The following is a 12515-nucleotide window of genomic DNA, read 5'->3' as shown; positions in this document are numbered from 1 at the left end:
CTGAGTAGGATCTGGGAAGGGATGACTGTGGCGAGCTTCAAACTCACAAGTATTGGGCGTAGTGACAGACGCAAAAGGATCAATGGATCTTATTCCAATGCTTTGTCTCTGAGTCATAATCATTTTCATTACTAATTTCCTGACTAAGAGTTACAAAATAACCATAGCTTGCTTCAAGCCGACAATCTTCGTGGAATCGACCCTTACTCACGTAAGGTATTACTTGGATGACCCAGTGCACTTGCTGGTTAGTTGTACGTAGTTGTGAATCATAATTTTGTGCACCAAGCTTTTGGCACCGTTGCCGGGGATTGTTTGAGTTTGGACAACTGACGGTTTATTTTGTTGCTTAGATTAGGAAAATTTTTCCTTTTGGTTTAGAGTCTTCCGTTTGAGTTTAGTTTCATATTTTAAGTTTGGTATCCTTTGTGTTTCTGTTTTCTTAATATTTTTTTTAAAAAAAGTTGTTCTTAGTATTCATCGTGGTGTTTAAAGTTTTCCTGTTTGTTTCCTTTGTTTTGATCTAAAAATTTAAGTTTGGTGTCATTTTTGCTATTTTTCTCCTTCTTCATTAATTTCAAAAATATCTTTTCCTTTTAATTTAATTAATTTTCGAAATAAAGTTTAAAACCTTTTATTCTATCTTATCTTAGTTTTGAAATTTCAAAATTCAAAATCTTTTTTAAAAATCATATCAAAAGTTATTCAAATCTTCTTAATTAAGTAATTATTCTAGTTTTCAAGTTTATTTTTCTTTTGGTTTTCGAAATCTATATTTTATTTTCTAGTTATTTTATTTTATCTTATTAATCTTAATTATTCGATTTGCTTCTACTTAATTAAAATAAAAATAAAAATATATTTTACTTATAACTCACATCATCTCCCTTTCTCCATCATGGATCTAAGCGGAAATGAACAGTCCAGAAGGACTTTGGAGTCATATGCTAACCCCATTACTGCTGCATATGGGAGTAGTATCTGTATACCCCCCATCAAAGCAAGCAGTTTTGAGCTAAATCCTCAGCTCATTGTCATGGTGCAACAAAACTGCCAGTATTCCGGTCTTCCGCAGGAAGAATCTGCTGAGTTTCTGGCACAGTTTTTGCAAATTGCTGACACAGTACATGACAATGAGGTAGATCAGGATGTCTATAGACTATTACTGTTTCTATTTGCTGTAAAAGATCAAGCTAAGAGGTGGTTAAATAACCAGCCCACAGCAAGCATAAGAACATAGAAACAGCTGTCAAAAAAATTCCTGAATCAATATTTCCATCCTAAACGGATGACACAACTAAGGCTGGACATCCAAGGCTTCAAACAAGGAGATGATGAACCTCTTTATGATTCCTAAGAGAGGTACAGAGGGATGCTAAGGAAATGCGCCTCTGAAATGTTTTCAGAGTGGGTGCAGTTAGACATCTTTTACTATGGGCTTATAGAAAAAGCTTAGAAATCTCTTGACCACTCATCTGGTGGATCTATACACATGAGAAAGACAACTGAAGAGGCTAAAGAACTCATCGATACAGTTGCTAGAAATCAGTATCTGTACATAAATAGTGAGCCCTCCATGAAAGAAGAAGCTGAAGCAGTATCTACTGACTTTAGTCCCCAGGAACAAGTTACTGAACTCAATCAGCAACTATCTTCTATAACAAGACAGTTAGCAGAATTTAAGGAGATTCTATAGAACATTGAGAATGCTAACAAGAATATGGAAGTACAATTGAATCAGACAAGACAGTAGTTATCTGAACAGATAACAGAAGAATGCCAAGCTGTTCAACTAAGGAGTGGGAAGACATTGAGTAATTCGGCTCAAGGTAGCAGAAAGCCAAGAAAGGAACAACTGATAGAGGATGACCAAACCACCGCCCAAAATCCCTCTGAGGACAGTAAGAGCCCAGAGAGGAATCATTCTGGCGTTCAAACGCCAGAAAAGGGTGGAAAGTTGGCGTTAAACGCCCAATCCATGTCCAGTTCTGGCGTTCAAACGCCAGAAAAGGGTGGATAATTGGCGTTAAACGCCCATCCAACCCCTAATCCTGGCATTCAAATGCCAGTGAGGGATCAGACACTTGAGAGTGCTGATGATAACCCCTCCAAGAAGGCTTCTTCAACCATCTCTGTAAGGAATAAACCTGCAGCAACTAAGGTTGAAGAATACAAAGCCAAGATGCCTTATCCTCAGAAACTCCGCCAAGCAGAACAGAATAAATAATTTGCCCGCTTTGTAGACTATCTCAGGACTCTTAAAATCAAGATTCCGTTTGCAGAGGCACTTGAGGAAATACCCTCTTATGCTAAGTTCATGAAAGAAATCTTAAGTCATAAGAAGGATTGGAGAGAAACTGAAAGAGTTTTTCTCACTGAAGAATGCAGTGCAATCATCCTAAAGAGCTTTCCAGAGAAGCTTAGAGATTCTGGAAGCTTTATAATACCATGCACATTAGAGGGCACTTGCACCAAGACAGCTCTGTGTGATCTTGGGGCAAGTATCAACCTAATTCCTGCATCCAGTATCAGAAAGCTTGGCTTGACTGAAGAGGTCAAACCCACCCGGATCTGTCTTCAACTTGCTGATGGCTCCATTAAATATCCATCAGGCATAATCGATGACATGATTGTCATAGTTGGGCTATTTGCCTTTCCCACTGACTTTGTAATGCTGGAGATGGAGGAGCACAAAAATGCAACTCTCATTTTGGGAAGACCTTTCCTAGCAACAAGACGAACCCTCATTGACGTCCAAAAAGGGGAAGTAACCGTGAGAGTCAATGAGGATGAGTTCAGGCTGAATGCTGTTGAGGCAATGAAGCATCCAGACACATCAAAAGACTGTATGAGTATTGATATTATTGACTCCCTGGTAGAGGACATCAATATGGATGAGAGTCTTGAATCAGAGTTAGAGGACATCTTCAAGGATGTTCAGCCTGACCTGGAGGAATCAGAGGAAATAAAAGAACCCCTGAAAACTCCTTAGGAAAAGGAGAAACCTCCTAAACTCGAGCTCAAACCACTACCACCATCCCTGAAATATGCATTTATGGGAGAAGGTGACACTTTTCCTATAATCATAAGCTCTGCTTTAGAGCCACAGGAAGAGAAAGCACTAATTCAGGTGCTAAGGACACACAAGACAGCTCTTGAGTGGTCCATAAGTGATCTTAGGGGCATTAGCCCAGCCAGATGCATGCACAAGATCCTATTGGAAGATAATGCTAAGCCAGTGGTTCAACTACAGAGGCAGCTAAATCCAGCCATGAAAGAGGTGGTGCAGAAAGAGGTCACTAAATTACTAGAGGCTGGGATCATTTATCCCATTTCTGATAGCCCCTGGGTGAGCCCTGTCCAAGTCGTCCCAAAAAAGGGAGGCATGACAGTGATTCATAATGAAAAAAATGAACTAGTTCCTACAAGAACAGTTACAGGGTGGCGTATGTGCATTGACTACAGAAGGCTCAATACAGTCACCAGAAAAGATCACTTTCCTTTACCATTCATAGTCCAGATGCTTGAGAGACTAGCAGGTCATGAATACTACTGCTTTTTGGATGGCTATTCTGGTTACAACCAAATTGTAGTAGATCCTCAAGACCAAGAGAAAACAGCATTCACATGTCCTTCTGGAGTGTTTGCATACAGAAGGATGCCTTTTGGTCTGTGCAATGCACCTGCAACCTTTCATTGGTGCATGCTCTCTATCTTCTCTGATATGGTAAAGAAATTTCTGGAAGTCTTCATGGATGACTTTTCAGTATTTGGAGACTCATTTAGCTCCTGCCTTGACCATTTAGCACTTGTTCTGAAAAGATGCTAAGAGACTAACCTAGTTTTAAACTGGGAAAAATGTCACTTTATGGTGACTGAAGAAATTGTCCTTGGGCATAAAGTTTCAAACAAGGGAATAGAGGTGGATCAAGCTAAAGTGGAAATAATTGAAAAATTACCACCACCTGCCAATGTTAAGGCAATCAGAAGCTTTTTGGGGCATGCAGGATTCTATAGGAGGTTTATAAAGGATTTTTTAAAAATTGCAAAACCTCTAAGTAATCTGCTAGCTGCTGACACGCCATTTGTGTTTGATACAGAGTGTCTGTAGGCGTTTGAAACTTTGAAAGCTAAGCTGGTCACAGCACCAGTTATTTCTGCACCAAACTGGACATTACCATTTGAACTAATGTGTGATGCCAGTGACCATGCCATTGGTGCAGTACTGGGACAAAGGCATAACAAGCTTCTGCATGTCATTTATTATGCTAGTCGTGTTTTAAATGATGCCCAGAAAAATTACACAACCACAAAAAAAAGAATTGCTTGCAGTGGTTTATGCCATTGAAAAGTTTAGATCATACTTAGTAGGATCAAAAGTGATTGTGTACACTGACCATGCTGCTCCTAAATATCTACTCACGAAGTAAGATTCAAAACCCAGGCTCATAAGATGGGTGTTGCTTCTGCAAGAGTTTGATATAGAAATAAGAGACAGAAAAGGGACAGAGAACCAAGTGGCTGGTCATCTGTCCCTGATAGAACCAGTAGAAGGGGCGTCCTTTCCCTCTATTGAGATCTCTGAAACCTTTCCGGATGAGCAACTGTTTGCCATCTAGGAAATACCATAGTTTGTAGACATTGCAAACTATGAAGCTGCAAGATTCATACCAAAGGAGTACAGCAAGCAACAAAAGAAAAAATTAATTACTGATGCAAAGTACTACCTGTGGGATGAACCATATCTCTTTAAGAGATGTGCAGACGGCATAATCCGTAGGTGTGTGCCTAGAGAAGAAGCACAGAAGATCCTATGACATTGTCATGGATCACAATATGGAGGACATTTAGGAGGTGAGCGACCAGCCACAAAAGTACTCCAATGTGGCTTCTACTGGCCCACTCTCTATAAAGACTCCCGAGAGTTTGTGCGTAACTGTAACAGCTGTCAGAGAGATGGTAATCTGCTTTACAGTTATGCCATGCCTCAGCAAAGGATCTTAGAGATTGAGTTGTTTGACATATGGGGTATTGACTTCATGGGGCCTTTCCCACCATCATATTCAAACACTTATATTCTGGTTGCAGTCGACTATGTATCCAAATGGGTAGAGGCCATTGCAACACCCACCAATGATACTAAGACAGTGCTGAAGTTCCTCCAGAAGCATATCTTCATCAGGTTTGGTGTACCTAGAGCACTAATCAGTGATGGGGGCACTCACTTCTACAACAAACAGCTTTACTCTGCTATGGTCCGATATAGAATTAGCCACAAGGTGGCAACTCCATATCATCCACAGACAAATGGGCAAGCTGAAGTCTCTAATAGAGAAATAAAAAGAATCTTGGAATGGACTGTAAGTACCCATAGAAAGGATTGGGTAAGAAGCTTGGATGATGCTCTGTGTTCATACAGAACAGCATTCAAGACTCCTATAGGGACCTCTCCATACCAGGTTATGTATGGTAAGGCCTGTCATCTTCCCATGGAACTGGAGCATAAGGCCTACTGGGCAACTAAATTTCTAAACTTTGATGCTAAATTAGCTGGAGAAAAAAGATTGCTCCAGGTGAATGAGTTAGAGGAATTCAGACTCACTGCTTTCGAAAATGCCAAGCTTTACAAAGAGAAAGCAAAAAGGTGGCATGACAGAAAGCTGTCATCTAGAGTCTTTGAACCAGGACAGAAGGTTCTGCTGTTTAACTCTAGGCTCAGACTATTCCCTGGGAAACTGAAATCCCGGTGGAGGGGACCATATGTGATTACGAGTGTGTCACCATATGGCCATGTGGAGCCTCAAGACATTGATTCTAATAAGAAGTTCATTGTTAATGGACAAAAAATCAAGCATTATCTTGAAGGCAATGTTGAGCAAGAGTGCTCAAAGCTGAGGCTAGATTAAAAGCTCAGCAAGGTCCAGCTAAAGACAATAAAGAAGCGCTTGCTGGGAGGCAACCCAGCCATTAGAAAGGCTTATTTGTTATTTAAATAATAATTATACGAGTTTAATATAAATAATCTTCAAGGTAAAGTATCAATTGCATAAGTTCACAGAGTTATAAAAGGATTCAGAGAACAAAACAGGAAAAAGAACTCACTAGCAAGAAAATGCCAGTAAGAGGAATATTTGGGCGTTAAACGCCAGAATGGGTACCATTCTGGGCGTTTAACGCCAGAATTGCAGCATCCTGGGCGTTTAGAAAAACGCCTAGTGACAAAGGATATCTGGCGTTTAACGCCAGCCAGGTGGTGCACGAATTATGAATCACACTTTTCACAACTGATGCCAAGGCATCTTAGGCTAGTTTCACTAGCATTTTTCTGTTAGTTTTAGTTGTTTTATGCATTTTCTTGAGCTTAAAGTAACCAAGAATGGTTAAATGAATAACAAAGCAATGAACCATCCAAACAGTATGATTTTGATGCAAATTCCATGAGTTTTTAGTTATATTACTTGAATGCTATGAATGGAAGATTTCTCATGAAATTTTGCAAGACTTTGATGTAGTTGTTTGGATGATTTCAGGGAAGAAGAGGCTAGGCAAGGAAGCAACAAAATCAATAAAGGAAGCTTGAATATCACATGTGGAGTTTAAGTTCCAGTTTAAGCTTAAACTGGAACTCAAACTACCAAGCCATATAATGCTGGGAACTATCAGTGGCGTTTAAGCTCCAGTTTAAGCTTAAACTAGAGCTTAAACGCCAAAATAATGAAAGCTGAGGAAAAGCTGAAAGTGGCGTTTAACCTCCAGTTTAACCTTAAACTGGAAGTTAAACGCCAGAAATGAGAAATGCACCAGGGAGCCATTTCCACGTTTAAGCTCTAGTTTAAGCTTAAACTGGAGCTTAAACGTGTTCGACCATTCTCCTCCAGGGTTGCTTTCTTCATTTCCACGTTTAAGCTTCAGTTTAACCTTAAACTGGAGCTTAAACGTGTTCGACAATCCACACTCCAGACTTGCCTTCTTCCATTTCCACGTTTAAGCTTCAGTTTAACCTTAAACTGAAGCTTAAACGTGTTCGACAACTCCACACTCCAGACTTGCCTTCTTCCATTTCCACGTTTAAGCTTCAGTTTAACCTTAAACTGAAGCTTAAACGTGCTTGAATTATACCACCTCCAGGAGTGTCCAACGTTTAAGTTGCAGTTTAAGCTTAAACTGCAACTTAAACGCCACTAATTGAAAAGGTTTCTGGGCCAAAGATATTGCAGTTTAAGTTAGCATTTGAGCACAAACATTAACTTAAACGTACTCTGGTATGAAACCCAATTGAATATCATGGTTTATGGGATTGGGCCTGAAGAATTGATGAGTCTGGAATTTCAAATTGTTGAGTCATGTGTCATTACTTGATTATCACTAAGTTGGCTCAATGAATGTTACAGAATTGGATCAGCAGTCTCATCAGGATTATGGATCATAAACCCAAAGCAAAAGGAAATCAGGGAAAGGCCTCAAAGCCCAAGAAACACAACAGAAGCTCAATTTAGAAAGTGTATAAATAGGATAGAATTTAAGTTGGTTGGCAACTGGGGGAATTTGGGGGATCACTTTTTCTAGTTTTCATACTTTTTGTAATTGAATTCAGAGCTATGACTCACTAAACCCCCTTTCATTGGGTTAGGGAGCTCTATTGTAATTCAATGAATCAATAATAGTTTTTATCTTCTTCTTCAATCTTTTCTCTTGAATTTTGTTAGAAAGCTTCTCGATCTAATTCCATTGGTTAGTTGTCTTGGGAAAGAAACTATCCATAATTGGAATCCTTCGGAACCTTGGGAAAGGAATGGAGGATTCATGCTAGAGAAGCTTTCTCACAGTGAATTGGATTGGGGTTTGGATGGATATTGTGACATGTAATCCTACCAAATTGTGGTTCATGAAACTGTGTGGTATAATCAGTGATCGAGCATCATCTCTTCTTATGAACATTTAAACCAAGGGATTGGGAATTTGTTTGTTTTTAGAGAGAATTGGTGAGCGAAGGGATTGGGATCCAATCATATAAGATTGCCAAGCAAAATTCAATGAATGCATTGGTTGAGGAAGGGATAAAAAAATGTTTGATTCGGAGATCTCAATATCTCCTGAAACCCAATGAATTCCCCATTTTTGATCTATCACTTCTCTTTACATTCTGCAATTAAATTCATGCAATCACCCCGATCCCTCTTTAATTTCAGCAATTTAGCTTCTCGCTCTTTAATTCATGCAATTTTACATTCCGCAATTCTCATCTAAATCTTGATTCCGCTCAACTAGAACACACTTCTAATCCGAATTGCTCACTCAACCAATCCTTGTGGGATTCGACCTCACTCTATTGTGAGTTTTTACTTGACGATAACCGGTGCACTTGCCGGAAGGAATTTTTGCCGATCGTGCAATTTCTTAAAATCGTAGCATCAACAACTCGTACCACTAACCAGCAAGTGCACTGGGTCGTCCAAGTAATACCTTACGTGAGTAAGGGTCGAATCCCACGGAGATTGTTGGTTTGAAGCAATCTATGGTTATCTTGTAAATCTTAGTCAGGAAGTCAATTATGTTTATCAGTTGAATTGCGAATAACCAAGAGAGCATGAATTAAAAGTTACTTGTTATGCAGTAATGGAGAATATGTTGGAGTTTTGGAGATGCTTTGTCTTCTGAATCTCTGCTTTCCTCTGTCTTCTGATTCACGCGCGCACGTCCTCCTATGGCAAGTTGTGTGTAGGTGGATCACCATTGTCAATGGCTACCATCCATCCTTCCAGTGAAAAGATTCCCAATGCGCTGTCACCGCACGGCTAATCATTTGCAGGTTCTCAATCATGCCGGAATAGGATCTGCTATCCTTTTGCGTCTGTCACTACGCCCAGCACTCGTGAGTTTGAGGTTCGTCACAGTCACTCAATCATTGAATCCTACTCGGAATACCACAGACAAGGTTTAGACTTTCCGGATTCTCATGAATGCCGCCATCAGTTCTAGCTTATACCACGAAGATTCTGATTAAGAGATCTAAGAGATACTCATTCAATCGGATATAGAATGGAGGTGGTTGTCAGGCACACATTCATGGTTTGAGGAAGGTGATGAATGTCACGGATCATCACCTTCATCACAGTTAAGCGCGAATGAACATCTTAGATAGGAACAAGCGTGTTTGAATGGAAAATAGAAATACTTGCATTAATTCATCGAGACACAGCAGAGCTCCTCACCCCAACAATGGGGTTTAGAGACTCATGCCGTCAGAGAATACAAAGTTCAGATCTAAAAGTGTCATGAGATGCAAAATAAGTCTCTAAAAGTTGTTTAAATACTAAACTAGTAGCCTAGGTTTACAAAAAATGAGTAAACTATGATGGATGATGCAGAGATCCACTTCTGGGTTCCACTTGGTGTGTTCTGGGCTGAGATTTAAGCAATTCACGTGCAGAGGCTATTTGTGGAGTTGAACGCCAGTTTTTGTGCCAGTTTGGGCGTTCAACTCCAGCTTTTGATCCTTTTCTGGCGCTGGACGCCAGAATTGGGCAGAGAACTGGCGTTGAATGCCAATTTACGTCGTCTATCCTTGTGCAAAGTATGGACTATTATATATTGCTGGAAAGCCCTGGATGTCTACTTTCCAACGCAAGTAAAAGCATGCCATTTCGAGTTCTGTAGCTCCAGAAAATCCACTTTGAGTGCAGTGAGGTCAGAATCCAACAGCATCAGCAGTCCTTTTTCAGCCTGAATCAGATTTTTACTCAGCTCCTTCAATTTCAGCCAGAAAAATACCTGAAATTACAAAAAAACACACAACTCATAGTAAAGTCCAGAAATATGAATTTTTCCTAAAAAATAATGAAAATAGACTTAAAACTAACTAAAACATACTCAATACTATATGAAATTAACCCCAAAAAGCATATAAAATATCCGCTCATCACAACACCAAACTTAAACTGTTGCTTGTCCTCAAGCAACTAGACAAATAAAATACAAGACTAATAGGTTGAGAAGCAATAATATCTCAGAGTTTTTTATTGAAGCTCAGATTCCAATTAGATGAGCGGGACTAGTAGCTTTTTTTTGCTTCTGAACAGTTTTGGCATCTCACTTTATCCATTGAAGCTCAGAGTGATTGGCATCTATAGGAACTTAGAATTCAGATAGTGTTATTGATTCTCCTATTTTAGTGTGATGATTCTTGAACACAGCTATTTTATGAGTCTTGGCCGTGGCCCTAAGCACTTTGTTTTCCAGTATTACCACCGGATACATAAATGCCACAGACACATAATTGGGTGAACCTTTTCAGATTGTGGCTCAGCTTTGCTAAAGTCCCCAATTAGAGGTGTCCAGGGTTCTTAAGCACACTCTTCTTTTTGCCTTGGACCTTGACTTTAACCACTCAGCCTCAAGTTTTCACTTGACACCTTCACGCCACAAGCACATGGTTAGGGACAGCTTGGTTTAGCCGCTTAGACCAGGATTTTAGTCCTTTAGGCCCTCCTATCCACTGATGCTCAAAGCCTTGGGATCCTTTTTATTTGCCCTTGCCTTTTGGTTTTAAGAGCTTTTGGCTTTTTCTGCTTGCTTTTTCTCTCTCTCTCTTTTTTTTCTTTTTTTTTTCTGCAAGCTTTGTTCTTTGCTGCTTTTTCTTGCTTCAAGAATCATTTTTATGATTTTTCAGATTATCAATAACATGTCTCATGTTCATCATTCTTTCAAGAGCCAACATATTTAACAGTCTTAAACAACAAATTCAAAAGACATATGCACTGTTCAAGCATTCATTCAGAAGACAAAAAGCATTGCCACCACATTTAACTAATTAGAATTTCTCTTATTAAAACTCGAAATTTTATTGCCTCTTATTCAAAAGATCTACTACCTTATTCATGTTTGCTGATGATGAGAAAAAATAAACTATAGCTTAATTGGAGATAAAATCAAAATAGATACTAATTACTATTATATGACTCCTAAGGTAAACTTCTATAAGGACACTGTCACAGAGTTAAGGTAGAAATTGGAAATTAACAACCTTTATTCTGGGGGCACGGGGGTTCCTCTGATCCTTGGGGTGCTTGGTCCTACAAGAGAAGATTTTTGGCGCTTCAATTCCCTTAAGTCACGCCCTTGCTCCTCTTGTTCTTTAAACATATAGGTCAGCATTTGACTGTGTTTCTTCTGTTCTTTTATTATTTGCTCCATAGCTTCCCGTATCTTGGTAACAGACGTCTCAAGATACTCCTAGTATTCAGATTGAGGGATCTCTGGGAGGAATTCATGTGCTCTCTTCTTGATGGGATCATCCTGTGCTTGTTGTCTTTCCATTGATGCTTTGGTGATTGGCTTCTCAATTGAGATATACTCAGTTATTCCCATCCTTACTCCAGCGTCCTTGCAGAGCAGGGAAATCACGCTTGGATAAGCCAACCTGGCCTCTTTAGAATTTTTGTTAGCAATTTTGTAGAGTTCAGCTGAAATCAACTGATGAACCTCCACTTTCTTTCCCATCATGATGCAATGGATCATCACTGCTCTTTTAACTGTGACTTCAGAATGATTGCTAGTAGGCAACAGAGAATGCCCAATGAAGTCTAGCCATCCTCTGGCGACTGGTTTGAGATCCTCTCTCTTGAGTTGATTTGGGACACCCTTTGTGTTGGTGGTCCACCTGGTTCCAGGGATACATATGTCCTCTAGAATCTTATCCAGGTCAATGTCTGCTCTCATTATCCTCCTGTTGAAGGAGTCTGGATCGTCCTTTAGCTGGGGTAGCTTTAAGATCTCTCTGATCTTGTCAGGGGTGGTATGAACAATCTTTCCTCTGACCATGGTCCGAAATTCATAGAAGGCAGTTCCAGATAGTTTTTGCTTGTCAGTCTGCCACATATTAGCATAGAACTCCTGGACCATGTTCCTTCCTACTTTTGTTTCAGGATTAGCTAGGACTTCCCAGTTCCTGATTCGAATTTGCTCCTGGATCTCCGGATATTCATCTTCTTTCAGATCGAATCTAACTTCCGGGATCACTGATCTCAGACCCATTATTTTAAGATAATGGTCTGAATGTTCTTTAGATAAGAACTTCCCTTGATTCCAAAGTGGTTTTGGAACGCTCTCTTTCTTGCCTCTTGGAGTGGGTTATTTTCCTTTAGGAGCCATGATCTTAGTGATCTCGGATAAACACACCAAACTTAGAGGTTTGCTTGTCCTCAAGCAAAAGAAAAGAAAGGAGAGGGATAGAAGGAGAGCTAGGTGCAATTGTTGATGGAGGAGGAGGGAGGCCGAACCCAAATTTAAAGGGATGGGGGGTGGGTTTTCGAAAAATTGGAAAAGATAAGATAAAAAGATTGAGTTGAAAAAGATAAGATAGAAGATATAGTTTAATTTTGAAGAGAAATGATAGATTTTTGAAAGAGATAAATCTGAATTTTGAAAAAGATAATGGGGAGATTTGAAAAAGATATGGATTAGTTGAAGAGATTTTAGAGTGAAAAAGATAGATTTGTTTTCAGAAAAGATTTGAA

This window comes from Arachis hypogaea, chromosome 17 (genome assembly GCF_003086295.3).
Source record: "Arachis hypogaea cultivar Tifrunner chromosome 17, arahy.Tifrunner.gnm2.J5K5, whole genome shotgun sequence".
NCBI classification, from domain to species: domain Eukaryota; kingdom Viridiplantae; phylum Streptophyta; class Magnoliopsida; order Fabales; family Fabaceae; genus Arachis; species Arachis hypogaea.
Note: the sequence above shows the minus strand (reverse complement) of the source record.